Source organism: Perognathus longimembris, chromosome 16 (genome assembly GCF_023159225.1).
Source record: "Perognathus longimembris pacificus isolate PPM17 chromosome 16, ASM2315922v1, whole genome shotgun sequence".
Taxonomy (NCBI): domain Eukaryota; kingdom Metazoa; phylum Chordata; class Mammalia; order Rodentia; family Heteromyidae; genus Perognathus; species Perognathus longimembris.
This window is the reverse complement of record NC_063176.1, coordinates 11,030,263-11,048,569: the sequence shown is the minus strand read 5'-3', so window position 1 is coordinate 11,048,569 and position 18,307 is coordinate 11,030,263. Positions and strand designations below refer to the sequence as shown.

Here is an 18,307-nt window from a genome sequence, read left to right as displayed (position 1 = left end):
CATATTTGCCTTCCATATTTAGAAAATGTTTATGAGCTCTTAGCAAAGATACCAAATTGTAAAGCAGAGTACAAGTCAAATTTTTATTATATATTTATTATTAATTAGAACTTGATGGTACTAATCAGAATAAAGAAGCCTGCAATGAGATATTACAAAGATTTCGTCCTTTTTGGTATTGTCTAGGAGAATTTTGTTCAACTCTTTTGAATTTCATGTTATTAATCTACTAATAGCACACTTCCATTATATTTATACTTAAGACACCACAATTAATTTTTAAAAGTATTTTTAATTTTGCATAATAAATGCCAGTTTTTCTTTTTATAAAAAGCTCATATATTCATAGTAGATAATTAAAAATATATGTGAGAAAAATTGTTGATGGGGAAGATATAATTTATTTTTAATCCTGTAGCCTGTATCTAGAAGCAATATAATCTAACATTTTGATGTATTTCATTCTTTTTTGAATGTATAACTTAAAACAAGTGTCTACAGTTTTCATATGCCTTCTTCCCACACTGCACCTCAAAAATTACCTCCCTAAGCACTTTATAACTTCTTTTTCTCACTACATTAATATGTTTTGAAAGATGCTGTTCCTGGTTTGGTGTTTGCCATTTTTGCATAATGAATACTTCCAAAATTGCCACAATAAATATCCTGGAAATGATTAACGGAATAGATTTTCTAGGACAAATTCACAGTAAAACTTACAGTAACAATGACAATATCTATATATTTGCAACTAAAAGCATATATAAATAATATCTAGGGGAACATCAATGTATCCACCATTTATTCTTGCTTAACAGAGATATTGTTAACTTTTACTAGGTGGTGTATAATAAGGAATTCAACACCAACTATAGTATTTTTTAACTGAGTAAATAAACATACATTTTGAGAACAACACAATTTAGGGCTGGGTAGTTCAGATATTGGTGAAAACCTTACTAGCATCCTAAAGGTCCTGCACTCTATCCCTGTTTCTACTAAACTACAAAGAAAGGAGGAAAACTGTATTTAGTGTTAATTGCAAATTTGAAACAAATTTCATTACATGAATAATCTGGCAATCTCTGATCCCCTGGGACATTGTGTCCCAGGAAGTACACAGAGGAACTTGCACCATACTCAACTTTTTACTATTTTTTTGATAGTATTAGGCAAGAAGAAGTGGTTAGTGTGTCTATGTATGTATGCAAAAATATACATACATTCTGGCCATAAATTTATAACGTAGACACTCTCATTCTTTAATGTACTAAATAATGAATGAAGTTGTATGATATAGCTCTAGTCTAAATTTTGAGGAAGGTATTAGGTGCTGAAAGGAACTCTTCTGCATTCTAAGAAAGAACATTAAATTAAATAGCGTTGATTTGATTGGTATTTCACTTGCTTCCTTTTATTGACTAAAGTGCAGTGCCACTGATGCTTCAGTTCATGTCCTTCTATTCAGATGTAATTCATTTAATAAGACATCAACAATAATATGTGAAAAAATGAAAGAAGAAAGAAAATAAGAAATTGAATATAGAATACACCATAGAATGTATAATTAAACATATTATATTTAATGATATATAAATATGTTACATTACTATACTTAATATATACTATATTTTATATATAGTAATTTAGTATATTTAATATATTACTATATTTAATATATATATTCATCACTGGAACAAAGATAGATGCAGCATGCATAAAGAATACATAAAGCTCTATTTTTGTCCATCCAAACAGATAATAAAATATGAATTCCATTTCTTGACTAAGTGCAACAGAAAAATTGAATAGCTGTATAAAAATGAAATTAATTCCTGCATTATATTTTTAAACCCTACTATTTACCACTACTATTTAACTATGAAATGTGCATTGTAAGACTCAAATATTATACAAGAGAATTACATCTGGGTAAGGAATTTTCAAATGGAACAGAAAAACCCATGAGTCATAAAATAAAAGACTAAAAATTTTATTGTCACAAAAGTAAGACTGTCATTAAATCAAGACTGTCTTCTTTGTAGAATTTTACTTTATTTTTTGAGGATTTCAAAATTCTTTTTGAGATATATTATAGAAGTATTTATATATTTATATATATTTATATATTATAGAAGTATTTTCACTTTTACTATTTCTATGAAAGTATATGTAAGAAATATCTTGGTGATTTTAAAAATCCTACTGATATCAATATTAGTGACAGTGACCAGGAATCTGGTCACTGTTGATAAAGGTGTATATTGAGGCCATCATTTCAGATAACTGTTTAGCATGATTACTAGGGTGAACATTCATTCATAGTAAATCTACTCCTAGGGAAATTCTCATAAATGTGATGATGGAATAGCTAGAGAGACATTTGTAATCACATTTTTAAATGATAAAAAGCCAGAAATAGCTCAGATATCATCACCAATGTGGTGGGTAAGAAAACCAAAATCTATTTTTCTATTTGAAATGGTTACAGAAAGAAAATTTGGAATGCAATGAAAGACCTCAGAAAGCTCACAGATCTAACTGGGGTAGTGGTGAACAACTTGAGTAAGCCATTGCAAGTCACTTAAATAACAGTAGCTTGTATCTTAATAAAAATGGGATATCACCAGAGAATCTGTCACAGGAATGACATAACCCAATTTAGAAATTAATCAAATCACTCAGACTGTCAAATGTATAATCCATTAAGTTAATAGATGAAAGCAAGGAGATTAGTATTCAGAGAAACATACCCAAAGAGAAATAATGGTAACTTCTTCAAGAAAGGGGTTGTGATGTTATAAATCTCTGGGAAATGATAGGTAAATCCATAGATACATTGATAACACACACATATACACATCACATATTTAAACACACTTATTAATGTATGTACTGTAGATTTACGTGTTAATATATTAAAATAAAAAGTACTGGGGCTGGGGATATGGCCTAGTGGCAAGAGAGCTTGCCTCGTATACATGAGGCCCTGGGTTCAATTCCCAGCACCACGTATACAGAAAACGGCCAGAAGGGGCGTTGTGGCTCAAGTGGCAGAGTGCTAGCCTTGAGCAAAAGGACGCCAGGGACAGTGCTCAGGCCCTGAGTCCAAGGCCCAGGACTGGCCAAAAAAAAAAAGTACTGACATGTGATATATTGACATAAGGAAAAGGATGAAAATAGAAAAATCAGAAGTAAAGATTACTCTAAAAAGTTGACAGAAGTGTGTCACCTAGTTAAAGTGACATCATGGATAGTCAAATGCAGACATGACCAGATACAGAAGGCTGAGGCTAATAAGAAAGGTTCAGAACTAAATGTAGACATTGAAAAGCTATGAACTTAGGAGGGCAAAAGAAATGTACCCAGGTTGGATAAAGGAATGTTTCCAGACTAGTTTGTCCATTTAGAGCAGTGGGCCATCAGCTAAAATTATTTTTTTCCTGTAGCATATATTCAGTAATAATATCTGGAGACATTTTTCTTATTGAAATAAGAGAAGAAGGTGCTACTGGCATTAGGGATTAAAGAAGAAGTAATCTGTATCAGAAGACCTCTTACCCCATAAAGAATCACCAGTTTAGAATCTCAGTAATGGTGCATTTAGGAAACCTAAACCAATCTTATTTTGGGATGTGAAGCAAAAAAGATCCTGCCAAGTAAAATGAAAAGAAGTTGCTGTGGTCAGGATGAAAATAAAATTGTAATTTCCTAAAAGGTCAGGAAGAATGTCTTTGAATGTTGGAGAGGTAATTGACTACAGTAAATCTAATCATTTAATGGGGTAAAAACGGACAGCTAAAAACTAAAGTATTTACTAACCTGTAGGTCATTGGTGACTTTGATAGAAAATTAAGTCAGAGAATGGTAGTTTAATTTAAAAAAAAAAGAAAGAAACTACAAAGAGAAACTTTAGTAGAGCCAGCTTCTTAAAGAAACTTTGCAGTGAAATAATTTAGCATAATTATTAAAATAATAGAAAAAAAAGTCATGGCCCAAAGAGTTTTATTTTGTTTTTGTTGTCATTGTCATATAATGGGGAAATAGCCCCATTCTTTTAGTTTAAAATAATTAAATAGAGCCAAACTAAATGATGAGGCAGAAAAATGTCAGTACTAAGAAAAGTTGAGAAAAGGTTGTTGTTTTTCTCCAAAGCTTTATAAAATGTTCAAGATTAAAAAATAAATATTTCCAGCTAGGCATGTATACTGTATGAATGTTGTTTCACTGTGAAATTATTAGCTATCCAATGTTACTCAAACTATTTAAACCATCTTTACTTCAGTTTTAACTGCTGTAATCTGTTCTTCATGTGAAATAGTTGAGAACTATATAAGAGTAATTAGGTATACCTAATATGTTTATTTGGAATACAATAAGTTCTCAAGAAATAACATCAACTGTATTATTATTGCAAGTTTTAATAATATTGCAAGTTTTAATAAGACTTCTGCCGTATGTTGCCCACCCTCTGGGCTCTCACTTTGAAATCAAAGTGGAAGTCTCAATGAGTCTACAACTTATCATGGCTGCGATATAAGCCTCATATCATACACAAAAGTCCATCCCCTAATCAATCGTAAATGCTTACAGGAACTTCTTAGTGTCTGAGACTCTGACTATGCCAAAAGAAATCATAGAAAAAACAATTTCTTAGGTAGTGCTGCCTGAACGGACCATGCCAAACATGCAGGTATTCTCCATTCAGAAATTTAAAACCAAGCACCATATGCTTACACCTGTAATCCTAACTATTCAACAGGCCAAGATCTGAGGATAAGAGATTGAAGCCAGTCCAGGCAGGAAAGTCTGAGACATTCCTGTCTCCAATTAACCAGCACAAAGCTGGAAGTGGAGTTGTGGCTTAAGTGCTAGAGTGCTATCCTTTGACCAAAAAAAAAAAAAACAACTTAGGGATTTTACCCATACCCTGAGTTCAAGCCTCAGGAACAGTACACACACACACACACACACACACACACACACACACTTTAAGTGAGTTTCTCTTGAGCCTATCATGTATGTGATCTGTTCAATTCCAGACATGCCTTCAAAGCATTGTTCCCATTTTCCTATGGCAAAATACTTGATTTCTTCTTTTTTTATTTAAATTTTTATTATCAAACTGATGTACAGAGAGATTACAGTTTCATATGTTAGGCATTGGATACATTTCTTGTACTGTTTGTTACCTCCTCCCTCATTCCCCCTCTCCCCTCCCCCTTTCCTTTTCCCTTTCCCCCCATGAGTTGTTCAATTCATTTACACCAAACAGTTTTGCAAGTATTGCTTTTGTAGTCATTTGTCTTTTTTACCCTGTGTCTCTCCATTTTGGTATTACCTTTAGTTTCCTAGTTCTAATACCAGTATACATGGTTTCCAATGTACTCAGATAAGATACAGTGATAGTGCAGGTACAACCACAGGAAGGGGATACAAGATGATCATCAACAATAGAAGCTACGGTTACACATAGCATGTTGAAAGTAGTTACAACAGTGATATAACAGTCTTTTCCATAACATGGAGTTCATTTCACTTAGCATTATCTTATGCATTCATAAGGGCATAGCTATTGGGCTCTTGTGATCCTCTGCTGTGGCTTGCCTAAACCTGTGCTAATTATTCCCTCTGAGGGAGACCATAGAGTCCATGTTTCTTTGGGTCTGGCTCACTTCACTCAGTATAATTTTTTTCCAAATCCTTCCATTTCCTTATGAGTAGGGCAATGTCATTCTTTCTGATAGAGGCATACAATTCCATTGTGTATATGTACCACATTTTCCTGATCCATTCGTCTACTGAGGGGCATATGGGTTAGTTCCATATTATAGCTATGACAAATTGTGCTCCGATGAACATTGGTCTGCATCAAACTGCAGAGCTTCTGCAGGGCAAAGGACATAGCTTGCAAGATAAACAGAAAGCCCACAGATTGAGAAAAGATCTTTACCGGCCATTCAACGGACAAAGGCCTCACATCTAAAATATATGCAGAACTAAAAAAAATTACATTCCTCCAAAACAAAGCCGCAAAGAACAAATAGCCCCCTCAACAAGTGGCATAAAGACTGAAAAAGAGACTTCTCTGATGAGGAAATGAGAATGGCCAAGAGACATATGAAAAAGTGCTCTACATCACTGGCCATAAAAGAAATGCAAATCAAAACAACATTGAGATTCCATCTCACCCCAGTAAGAATGTCATATATCAAGAAAACTAACAATAACAACTGTTGGAGGGGATGTGGCCAAAAGGGAACCCTACTTCATTGTTGGTGGGAATGTAAATTGATTTCTTCTTAACAGCACTGACGTTTTTTTAGAAATGATCCCTTGCTTGTCCTAATTTTACACAAGGCTTCCAGCAATGAGTAAGGTAGTAGCATCATCCCATACACTATATCAAATTACAAGCTTTTCAAGCCTTTCTAGTTGGCTTTTTTATGGGTAGGAGGGGTGCTCTCGTAGAGGGCCTTGAAGGCTTGAACTTTTCAGCTCTTCTTGCATTTTCTGTAGTTAACTGAAGAGAAGAGTCTAATACACTTTCCTACCCAGGCTAACTTACTTTGAATCATGACCCTCAACTCTTGGGCTCCTGAGTAGCTAAGATTATAGGCATGAGCCACAGACACCCAACTCTATTTAGCTTTTTGGTAAGCCTGTCTTAAAGTAACTCAAAAATAAACAAGGCCCAGCCTGAATGTTGGGCTCAGTTGAAATTTCCTCATAATGTTAGCTAGCCATCACTATCACAATATTAATTCGCCCATCTCATTTTTATTGACTCTCAAAGGAAGACTTAGACTACAGGAAAAAAAATGTAACCTAGACAAAAGATATGCCCTCTGTGCAGTTCTCCATGGAGTCCTTGTTCTATCTGAAACAAGTATTTAACTGTCTTCATTTTCATTAGCATTTTTCTCTTCTAATCTCCCACTAGTAATCAGTGCCTATTCCAAACTTTGTCTAGATTATTTTTTTAAACTATTTGAAAATCTTCCTCTGAACCAGTTTCAAAGGTTAAAGAACCTTATGGTCAGGTTTAGTCATAGCAATAATTGCACTCATCTGGTACCAATTTTCTGTGTTAGTCAGAATTTCTATCATGGCAACAAATATCTGAAAGGAATAATTTAAGGGAGGAAAGAGCTATTTTGACTAATTGTTTCCATCCATCATTATCAGAATGATAGAGCAGAACAGCTCTGACTGTAGTCAGAATGCAGAGAGAGAACACTCACCCTAGCTGGCATTCTCTTTTTGGAGCACCCTCTGCTAATGGGAAGGTGACACCCACATTTAGGAAAGCCCTTCCTTATCAGTTAATTCTTCCTGATAAATCTATCACAGACACATACCAAGAGTTAGTTTGTAAAATCTACTTTGTGCCTCTCAATAATGAAGTTGATAATCAGCAATTACATTACCCATCACTAGTAACAATGTTACTAATCATGTTTTCATAATGTAAGCCTTTTGACTTTTGCCAAAAAGTTGACCCTAAAAAGTAAACATAGTATTACAAATTTAAACGCATATCATGCAATCAAGATACTGTAACCCTAAAAACAAAAAAATTTTTTTTCATTACATTTGAAGTAACTTTTGTGTAACTATACAAAGCAAATTCACATTTATTCAAAAATTAGCATTTGTGATATCTAGGGTAAAACTGGCATGGCATTTTCTACAACAAAATCTATAGAGAGGGCTGGGGATATGGCCTAGTGGCAAGAGTGCTTGCCTCGTATACATGAGGCCCTAGGTTCGATTCCCCAGCACCACATATACAGAAAATGGCCAGAAGTGGCGCTGTGGCTCAAGTGGCAGAGTGCTAGCCTTGAGCAAGAAGAAGCCAGGGACAGTGCTCAGGCCCTGAGTCCAAGGCCCAGGACTGGCCAAAAAAAAAAAAAAATCTATAGAGATCTAAAGAGGATCTATGTACACAATCTTCTAATGTGAAAATCTTAACTGAATACAGGCCAGTTATGTTAACTTACTACATGCAGTGTAGAACAAAATGAAATAAGTGAAGTTATCTGTGAGTTTTCACATCAAGTTCACTGAAAAAATGCACAAATAACTGACCACAGGAAAAAAGACCAATATATCTTTGTAAATACAGAATTCAAAGTTGGGTCAGAATTGTAAATTTGTAAAATAACTCTGACATAAAAGAGCTTCCTACAGGGCTTCATGGAAATAGCAGTCAATTAAATGAATAGTAGACACAATAGTGCACAAAATTCAAAACTACTGACTTTTCTATATACTCCATTTAAAAGGTAAAACACTGGCTATTGCTAACCAATCGGTAAAATATTAAATTAAAATACCCTATCATGTTTCAATAGAAATGGAGACTTTTCTCCATTAAACCAAACTTTACTAACTCCTTTGAGATCCATTTAGAAAGACGTTCATAAACTTGTATAATGAGGATTCAGTTGGGGATTTGATGCAACTCTGGTTCATCTGGAGCTTTGCTATAATCACCACCACATGAGGTATCCTATTCCCTACTTAGTCAACTTAAAATTTTTATAGGAATAAAAAGTAGCAACTAGTTGTCAATATTTCTTTTTACTGCAAAAGAACTTGATAGTATATATTAAAGTCCTTAATGTTCACTAAACAGTAAACTACCTGTTTGGGCAAGGTTAATGATTTTATTTTATTATTTTATTTCATTTTGAGAACTATTCAAAATCTTGACAGCTGACTTGTCTGAAGGTGTGTGAGTAGCACTTACAGTTAACACAAAAGCTGACTACTTGGAGTAGATTTAAATTCACCATGTATTTGTAATTGAATTCGGCATCCCATTCAGAAAATAGCTAAACAAAATATTGCCCTCTTAGAACCCAACTGTCCTACTTGAGTATATTCTGTTTCAGGTACAAAAGACAACTTGGTTACTACCAACTAGTCTATGAGATCAAACAATATAGCATCCTAAAAACATTAAACACAGAGGAAAAATTTTAAGAACTTTGGTCTCATATTTTCAAATTGTGTAACTAAATGGATTATGAAATAAAATGAGATCAGTATGCCTTACAAAGTAAAAGTGTTGAAGAAATAATGATAAACATTCATGTGTACTAAAGAGAGTGTCATAGCGAAAAATACAAGCCTTGGTTTTCAATAAGACATGCCCAGGTGGATAATGGGCCTAATCAGAGCTACCAGACATGTACTAGTGAGTATGATTTGATTTTCTGATAACCCAATTTATGAGAACACAAGACAAGTCAGTGGAGATGTTTGCTGCGAATTTCTGTTTTCTGGTCTCTAAAATAAGGATAATACCAAACTTTATAGAGTTATATAAATATTAGTTGATGTAGCATGAATAAATGGACTCACAAGAATAAATATACATGTGTACATACTAATACTTTTAACAGCTTTTATTTCTGTCCTCGTTTTCTTCAGAGATGAACAAGGCTCAAAAACAAATACTCAAATATCAACAGGAACTTCATAATGAACTAGTCATTGTTTACTGGAATAACTTACTGGTTCTTTAGAAATATAATGGTTTCAATTCTTTATTCCTAAAGGAGTTAAATCAGAGTCTAATATATTGGGTCCCTGGAAGTTCCTGAGACTTGAGGAAAAAAGCACATAATCACCCAGGATATAAGGCCACTTGTCCTTTCATGTAGAAACTTTAGTTTGGAGGTTTTAGAATTAAAATATGTGAAATTTCGTGCTCATTAAAGCAGTATCTAATGTGCTTTGTGGAAGTGGTCCAATGATGAAAGGTAAATCATTTCCATTTCATCATCATCTTTGGGGAATGTAGTTAAGGTGTGTGCACTTTAATTGCTACTGAAGTATGTTTTAATTACTAATGTGGTGCTACTTTACAAAGGAAATATATCATCTAAGTAAGTTTTTCTTAACAGACAACTGAAATTAATAGAATTAAACAAAAGCCATTCAATGTTACTCCAAAATCTTCTACATTATACTGTCTTTTATTTTACATTATACTCAGTCTTTTATAGATGTAATTATATGTATTGATATGTGAATCAAGTCACTATGAAACTGTGTTGCTTTAGAGATTTATATTATTTGACACCAAAAGCCCCATTAAAATAATATTCATTACTTGATTTTTAAGGAAGAAGGTTCAGCGTTAAATTGTTCTCCTCCATTGCAATATATCTATATGTGTAAACATGGTGTGTGAGGAATAAGAATAATTTATCCACAGGGAGATCCAGGCTTTTTTCCAATGAAAGTTATAGCTTATTTATCATATGTGAGGATGTTAACCTAGGTCTTCTGAATATATGTTCCTAGACAACAGTTTTTAAATCCTTTATCATTGAACATATTTTCTCAGACTTTACATAATACTGTCAACTTGACAATATGCACACATCCATTCTGATTCCTTGGTCCTGGCAAATCTTCATTTCCAATTGTCTGTTCCCTTCCCAGTCAGTATCAAAGTCTCTGAAGGACATTTTCATGCCAAGAAATTATACGTGCTCAAGCACATTAGCCACAATAGCAAATAAAAACTGGGAGAAAATGAGGGAGGGGATAACACTGTTCAAAAAGAAATGTACTCAATACCTGACTTACGTAACTGTACATCACATTTACAATAAGAAAATAAAGTCATATTATTGCATAATAAAAAAACAATTACAAGACATCATACTGAAATGTACATTAAGTTTTCTCATGTGAATTATTTTTATCAAGTAATATGTCTTAAATTTTCATGTACAAGATTACTACCCTTGCACACTTACTGTAGAGTAAAATCTTCCAAAACTCTATATGCACAGAGCATTTCTCGCATAGTCTCTCTCTTATTATATCAAGAACTTACTTTTAATTCTTCCCATTTCAAAAGCTCATATTAAGACCCATAGGAGCCTTGAGTTTGTCAAAAAAAAATCTGTTCAGTATATTAGAGTAACATGATTTCCTCAATAGTAGTGTGATTTAAAACACATTAAAACTGATTACTTTCTTTTTGTTGTTGTTGTTGTTGTTGTTCTTTTCCAGTCCTGTGGCTTGAACTGAGCACTGTCCCTGGCTTCTTTTTGCTCAAGGCTAGCACTCTACCACTTGTGAGCTACAGTGCCACTTCCGTTTTTTTCTATATATGTGGTGCTGAGGAATCGAACCCAGGGCTTCATGTATGAGGCGAACCAGTAGACCATATTCCCAATCCTGATTATTTCCTTATGTAGTTACCAATTTAATTGGAAAATCAGTATACTTCCACAGTGAACCCTACAGCTCTCCTTAAGTAGACTATACCCAAAGGGTATTGAAGGTGTTGCAACAAAAGGTGATTACATCTGTTTGGTAAAGGATAATTGCTCGCCTGGCTATTACAATGGTGCCAACAACAAGAAGCAGTATTTCTAGCCTCTTAGCTCATAACAAGCTTTTGAGAATTGCAATATATTATGTAACAAAACAAATAAAAGAAAAATAGTACATAACTGACAAGGTCTATAGGTTTCATTGACAAGTGATCGTTACAAATTAAAGAAATCACCATTCAAAGAAAACTCTTAATGAGCAATTAACTATCACTAAAAAGTACTGACAAAAATGTTCTAAACTTTCAGAATTGCTTTAGTCTATTATTGCTTGATTTATGTTTCATGGTAGTAAATAGAAATTTAAGAGAAGGAAAATAGTAATAGTGCTGAGAACAGAAAACTCCAACTGATTCATTTTTATCTTAAATCTCACAAAACATATAGAAACTTTTTTGTAAGAAAAAAAGAACTCTAGATAGTAGTTTCGTTGTTTTAAAAAATTGTGGCATAATCCATATGCCTTAAGATAATATCGAAACAACTATGTAAAACAGCAGCTTGAGCATATCATGTGACATACCATTAAATAATTTCAATAATTTTTCTATGCACACTTTGACAAAGTTCATCCTTTTGAAATAAGCAGTGCTGGGCTGGGGATATAGCCTAGTGGCAAGAGTGCCTGCCTCGGATACACGAGGCCCTAGGTTCGATTCCCCAGCACCACATATGCAGAAAACGGCCAGAAGCGGCGCTGTGGCTCAAGTGGCAGAGTGCTAGCCTTGAGTGGGAAGAAGCCAGGGACAGTGCTCAGGCCCTGAGTCCAAGGCCCAGGACTGGCCAAAAAAAAAAAAAAAAAAAAAAAAAAAAAAGAAATAAGCAGTGCTACATTACCAATCTCTATAATGAAATAAATTAATATTTTATGCTCTCTACAGTTGTGGTATTGAATATTCTTTTGGATTTTAGATAAATGTGATAATCCCAATGAGTAGTCACTTGTTTGTTCAACAGTTACTGATTTATCACATTTCACTATTTTTCATAACTGTCTTCAAAGTTAACAACTGGAAATCAGATTCTCCATCCAAGGAGTTCCTTTACATGCTAAATTCAGCTCTCTATGGGAACTAAATTTCATCTGACAACAAAGATATAAAAGCTAAATGTGGAGAAAATCAAGAAAAAATGCTCCTACTCTCTTAAATGTTCAGTCTCTTGATCAAGTGTACCACAAGACTAAAAATCATCTAAAAGAATACCAAATGCTGGTAGTTCAAATTATCTGTTCACACTTAAATAATAAAGACAGGTAAAATAAACAGAAGTTATGAAAGCACAAGCCAGTGAGATATCAAAATACATTTGAGTCAATACAATATTATGTATTTTACTACCTTTCAAAGCAGTTATAAAGTCTCAATCTAAAGTCTCAAGTTACATAAAATGTTCGAAACCATAATTCACGTTGTGATTCTAGTCTGACCACTTGCCCATATAAATAATTTTGAAAAGAAAAGTTAAAACTGAATAGTAGAAAAGAATGAGACATAAGAGAGATTATTTGGTATAAACATTTAGGATGAGTGTTTTATATATGCTTGTATTTCTCTTTCTATTGGTTTAGATTTAGTAATTTTTATGAGTATTTAACATGTGATCACATGACTAGTATTAACTGCACAAAGAACATATGTGTCGGATGAAAATTGAGAACAACTTAAAGGAATGTACAATTGACCACTGGTGCTTGCAGCAGTACCCATTTCTTGTACCAATCTCTAGTGTAGATCTGTGATGTAAATATATCAAAGTCTTTACTTGGAGGAAATACTTGGCATCAGCTCGAAAGCTAAACTTCATCCTAGTAACTGTAATGTAACTAGAGTAGAATTTTTAATGATATTTTGAAACATAAAAATTCTTTTAATTTAGCTTATTGCATGCTTTTGTAGCTAAAATTCTTGTCAAATGTTATCAAATGTTAAGCAAAAAATGCTTGGTATTTTACCCATTCTAGTAATACAAGGCAGCTAGTTATCATCTGAACTCTCCCTGCCCAACATGTTTTTCAATAGTCATTTATACTTAATCCAATGTCACTGAATGAACGAAATGAAGGATCGTAATGTTATTTATCAGACCCCTAGTGTGCTTGTTAAAGCCACAAATAGTAATAAGAAATACAAGGAACACAGATAACTTGTATCATTTCATAATTGCTCACTATGAATAGTCCTGTTTTCTGGTTAGTCACACTGAATTTGTTCTCCATGTACATTGAGAATATAGTGCTGGGTGATAAAAGGAACATGACTTAATAAGAAAATCTCTTCAATAGAGAAAAGCTCTTTGTTAAGCATGCAAGAGGTTAAACATTGCTAAAATAGTGAGACATTTTCTCAGCCCACGCTTCCCAGTTCCATTCAATTACCAATAGCAGTGGAGACAATAATACAAGCTAATACTGTGTTATTAAATCAGAGGTTCACATTTACATCCACCTCTAACCCGAGGGGGCCAGGAGGGGATGATATTTAATATTCCATACACAGAAGAATAAACCATTCCCAACTTGGAAATACACATGACCTTGGAATTGTCACAAAATGAGTTTTACAAGTTTAATTTGAATCAACTGCATCAAAACACGTCTGAACGAACCCAGCCTGACACAATTGTTCCTCTTCTTTCCATCTAGAACATGTTAAGAGCGATCTTCACCTTGCAGTCTACGCTCTACACATCAGAACTGATACTTATTAACCAGATACTAGTCCATTCAATATTTTTGTTGTTGTTGTTGTTAAAGATTCCCGTTATCTTAAAACAATTTACTGGTGGATGTAATGTCATTTGTTAACATATTTGGGGGCTTGTATTGGATGAACCTCATTCTGAGCCATGTTGAAAGTGTTACTCTAAAATATTGATGCTGAAAAAGCTACATGTAACATGATGGTATTAACTTCACCAAAATTTTTGTTTTTTTAAAAAAAGCTCTCAACTTCCTCTCTATGATTTTATACATCATCATCCACAAATGCCAACCGATGCTGGAGATAATCACGTCAGTGGCAATTATGGAAATATTTTTGGCAGTCATTTCCAAAGTTCAGTTTCCAGTGATAGCAACGAGCTTAACGTATTTTGAATGATTTCGACTTGGTGTTATTTTCACGGCAGTCCATTTCCCTCCCACTCGCAATCATGTACAACAACGTATTTTTTTTCCCCCCCTCTTACCTTCTCTTAAGTCAAAAAGTCCCTCGGAAAGATTCCCTAAACGATGAGGATATACGAATCACAGGTTACGAAGAGGAGACTGTATCAAGACGGGGTTCGCTTGTTTAAAAAATAAAAAAGAAAATCAAAATAGTTTGTTTTAAAACTATGGAAATCTCCAAAGTCACGCCTGCACGAGCACGGGTTGCACGCCGAGGACTCCCTCCCGTCGGACGCGGCACTCCTCGGGTCGAGTTAATGGGGTCCCGCGGGCGAGGCGGGGTCCCCCGGAGGCCCGGAGGGTGCGAGAGGGCGTGGCCGCCCGGGGCCCGAGCCGGCGGGGCGGTGGCGGGGGCGGTGCGCGGGGTTCAGCACGCCGGGCGGCGGACAGCTCTCTGCCTCTGCACTTGCCCGGCTTCCTCTCGGTGACTGAACGCGGCCGTCACTCCACGCGGGCGGCCCCGCCCCCGCCGCCTGACGTCACTGCCGTGCCTCTCCACCCCGCGGGGGGACGTGAGGGGCCGCGCGCCGAGGCGGCGTCCACGGGGGCTGAGGGGGTGGGGCGGGCGCGGCGGGAGGGCGGGGCGGGGGGGCGTGGCTCCCGCGGCGAGTGAGGCCCGGCGAGGGGGGGGATTGCAACCCCCCCGCCCCCTGCAACCGGCATCCTGGGATTCCCCCGCTTCCAGTCCCCGCCACCGCCCACCAGCCGGCCGTGCGGACGCGCCGTCGGCGGCCGGGCACCGGGGACCGCCTCCGGGACGAGGTCCGGACGCCGCCCGGGCGGGCCTCGCCTCTGACGGGAGGCGGGGGGGTGGGGGGTCCCCGATCCCGCAGCCGCTCCTCCTCCTCCCGGCCCTCGGGGCTCCCGCCTCTCCTCGGCCCCGGGAGTTTCGGCTGCGGAAACTTGCTGGAGCGAAGGGGAAAAAACCAACGCAGCCGTCTCTGGGTACCGGGAGCCGTGAGCGAGCGGGTCGCGCTTCCCACCGTGGGTCGCGCGCGTCAACCGACGGAAGTGGGGAGGTCGCCCAGCAAGCGTCGTGGTCCGGGCACCTTGCAGCAAACCTGGTGGGATTGCCTGGCGTTTTAAGGCATGCTTGCTTGCATGACGGTCGAGCTGTCGAGGTGGGAAGCCCAGGGTTTTAGAACAAACAAAACTAACTAAAGAATTGCAACCTGTTCTGGAAGATCTCAGCTTCCACGTCCACGGCCCAACTCCGGCACGCCGTGCAGGAGTGATCACGTCTAAGATATCAGCTGTTCTCGCGTGTGCTGGAAGCACACGTTTAAACTTGTCCAACAAACTAGTGAACTAAAACCATCAGGCATTCCAGAAGGGTCATTATTCACAAACTATCCACACCCCCCACCTGCAGCCGGGACTTACTTACGCACAGACCATGGCCACAGAGACATAGCAAAGTAGACCTGAGTTTTATTAAGTTAAAGGAAACATTTTTTAAAATAAAAGCTAGTTTGTTCAAATTTTTTTTATATCCTTTAATATTGTTTTTCATCGGAACCCACCCAGTCTGACATGTGTCACTGTCCTCTATGAGTCTGACAGTCTGGATGTTCTCACCGTGTGTTTAGTAACTCTCATCAAAGGAATAAGCTTGTTTCTTTTCCCAGTTGAAAAAGAAAATAACTGATTTGATTTTGTGCAATATTTTTTTTTAAAAGCGTACTTTGTGGATGGGGACCCGTTGTTTATAGTTATTAAGAGAAAAGAAAAATATAATATTTTTGCTTCTCAGAGAACTCTGATGTGCTCTGCATTGTATCCACATAAACTATCCCATGCAGCTTTATTCCAGGATTTGTCATTTTCTTTTTGAAATATACTATTTCCTGGGGCACAAAGATGATAATTCTTCTATCCTGTGTAATTTGCAGTGCTTTTTTTTTCCCCCTCTGACAGCTACCAATTTTATATTAATACACAAATAATGAGTGTTGTGCCTCTCTGCACTGCTAATTAGACATACACACACATAAATGTATGGTGTACTTCAGTTCACATGGCAAATTAAGCAGTGTTTCTAGACATCATGACAGAGCACGAGGTAATGTATGAGGTGGGAAGCAGGTGGACATTGTAAAATTACAATTGTAACTGAGTCAAATGAATAGCCTTTACTTAGGTTGGCCATGGGCACATATACTATATTGCTTTTAGGAAGGACACATTACTATGAATATTTTAAATGAATTCGTACCTCAAAGAGTCTGATCATCGAACTGAAAAAGCAGTATTTATTCAAAAGGACACATGTTCATAGGAAATTCCATAAGAACAGGGCTGTGTAGATTCCACAGCAATGCTAGTCTTTTCTGGTGTTTTGGCATGTTAGCATGAAGCAGAACAGGGTATGAATGTGTCCTTCCTAAAAGCAATATAGTATATGAGCCATGGCCAACCTACGTGAAGGCTATTCATTTGACCTTTACCTTCCAAATATGAAAAAGAAGCCAGATCACTTCCTAATCCTTGATTTTTTTTTAACAGTAAAATATCTTGTTTCCATTGCCTGGAGTTTATCTTAATAAATTATTTTATGTGATCAGAGGTACATAGGCATTGGACTTCTGTGTTCTTCTCCTAAGAGTATCTTCCTTTCTCATTGTTTGTGAATGCCAAAAGTCCTGTATAATTCATCAAGTCCTGCTAACTGTTTCTTAAAGGAGAAGGAGAGTAAGGGAAAAGATAAGGAGAATAAATTATTAAAGATTCTTAGAGGGATGGAAAAGGCAAGAAAAAAATTAGAAAAATGGAGCTATTTGACATATATAAAAATGCAGAAAGGTATTGAGTACTCCCACTGAAACCATGCTGGGATCCTAGATTTTGATCTGTCCTCAGTAAAACGTGGCCAAGGGAAAATTATTTTGGTTCTTTTATCACTAATAAAACATAGAGACTGTAGTTAATGTTGAAAGTTTTACATATGTTATTCTATTACGCCATATGATAATTAGAAACTTCAGATGTTTCTATGTTGAATTTTAAATTATATATTAAAATCCAAAACTTTAAGAAGTTCTCAGTAGGAAAAACTGCTGTGTGGTTATTATGAATGTGAACAAGATATCTTAGCGTAATTAGACTTGGTGTTAAAGAGCGAGGAGAAAGAGTAGAACCATGTAGGAGATGAAGAGAGATGGGCAGAATAGTCCTGTTTTTTAAGTACTCATTTGTTTCATAAGTAATATTGCCACACATATCATTACTGTTCCAGATAAGAAAATGCAAAGCAGCAGCAAAATTAAAAAAACACAAAAAGTAAGTAGCTTTCTTGTTGCAAAGTGTCTGTGAAGAAATTACTAAAATACTGAGTAAATGTACTCAAAATATACTTAAAGTTGTGTCACAAGTTACACAAATGCATTACAATGTGATAGTTGACATTTACGAAGGTGGTTATATTTTGGCTTTTGTAAGCATATTTTGGGCTCCGTGGTGGCTTATAATTTTCTAAGCAGTTGAAAACAATTACAATTATTTTAGTATTTGTAGCATGGTAGGATTATAGATGATAAAAATGACAGCAATGGTAATTTTTCATTATCAGTTATAAAATTTGCTACAAATAGTATGCTTGTTTTAAAAAGCAAACACAAAGCAATTTTTGCTGATTTTCTCTTAATTTTGAGAATTAAAGTAATACAGAACAAAAAAATGAAAAAAATAGCACTAAATTAACCAAATTTTTCCAACTGAAGGGAACAAAATTTGTAATGTAAGAATGAATATAGTCGTGTTACACATCCAGTTT

At 36.0% G+C, this 18,307-nt stretch overlaps 1 protein-coding gene across 1 annotated transcript in view; it reads right to left on the bottom strand.

Annotated features, from left to right (window-relative positions):
* Fstl5 (follistatin like 5) overlaps positions 1 to 14,629 on the bottom strand; it is a 279,651-nt gene extending 265,022 nt beyond the window's left edge. Inside the window, exon 1 of the mRNA XM_048364572.1 lies at positions 14,556 to 14,629. The gene's annotated coding sequence lies outside the window, so the exon portion shown is untranslated. The remainder of the gene's footprint in view (positions 1 to 14,555) is intronic.
* Positions 14,630 to 18,307: the final 3,678 nt, after the last annotated feature.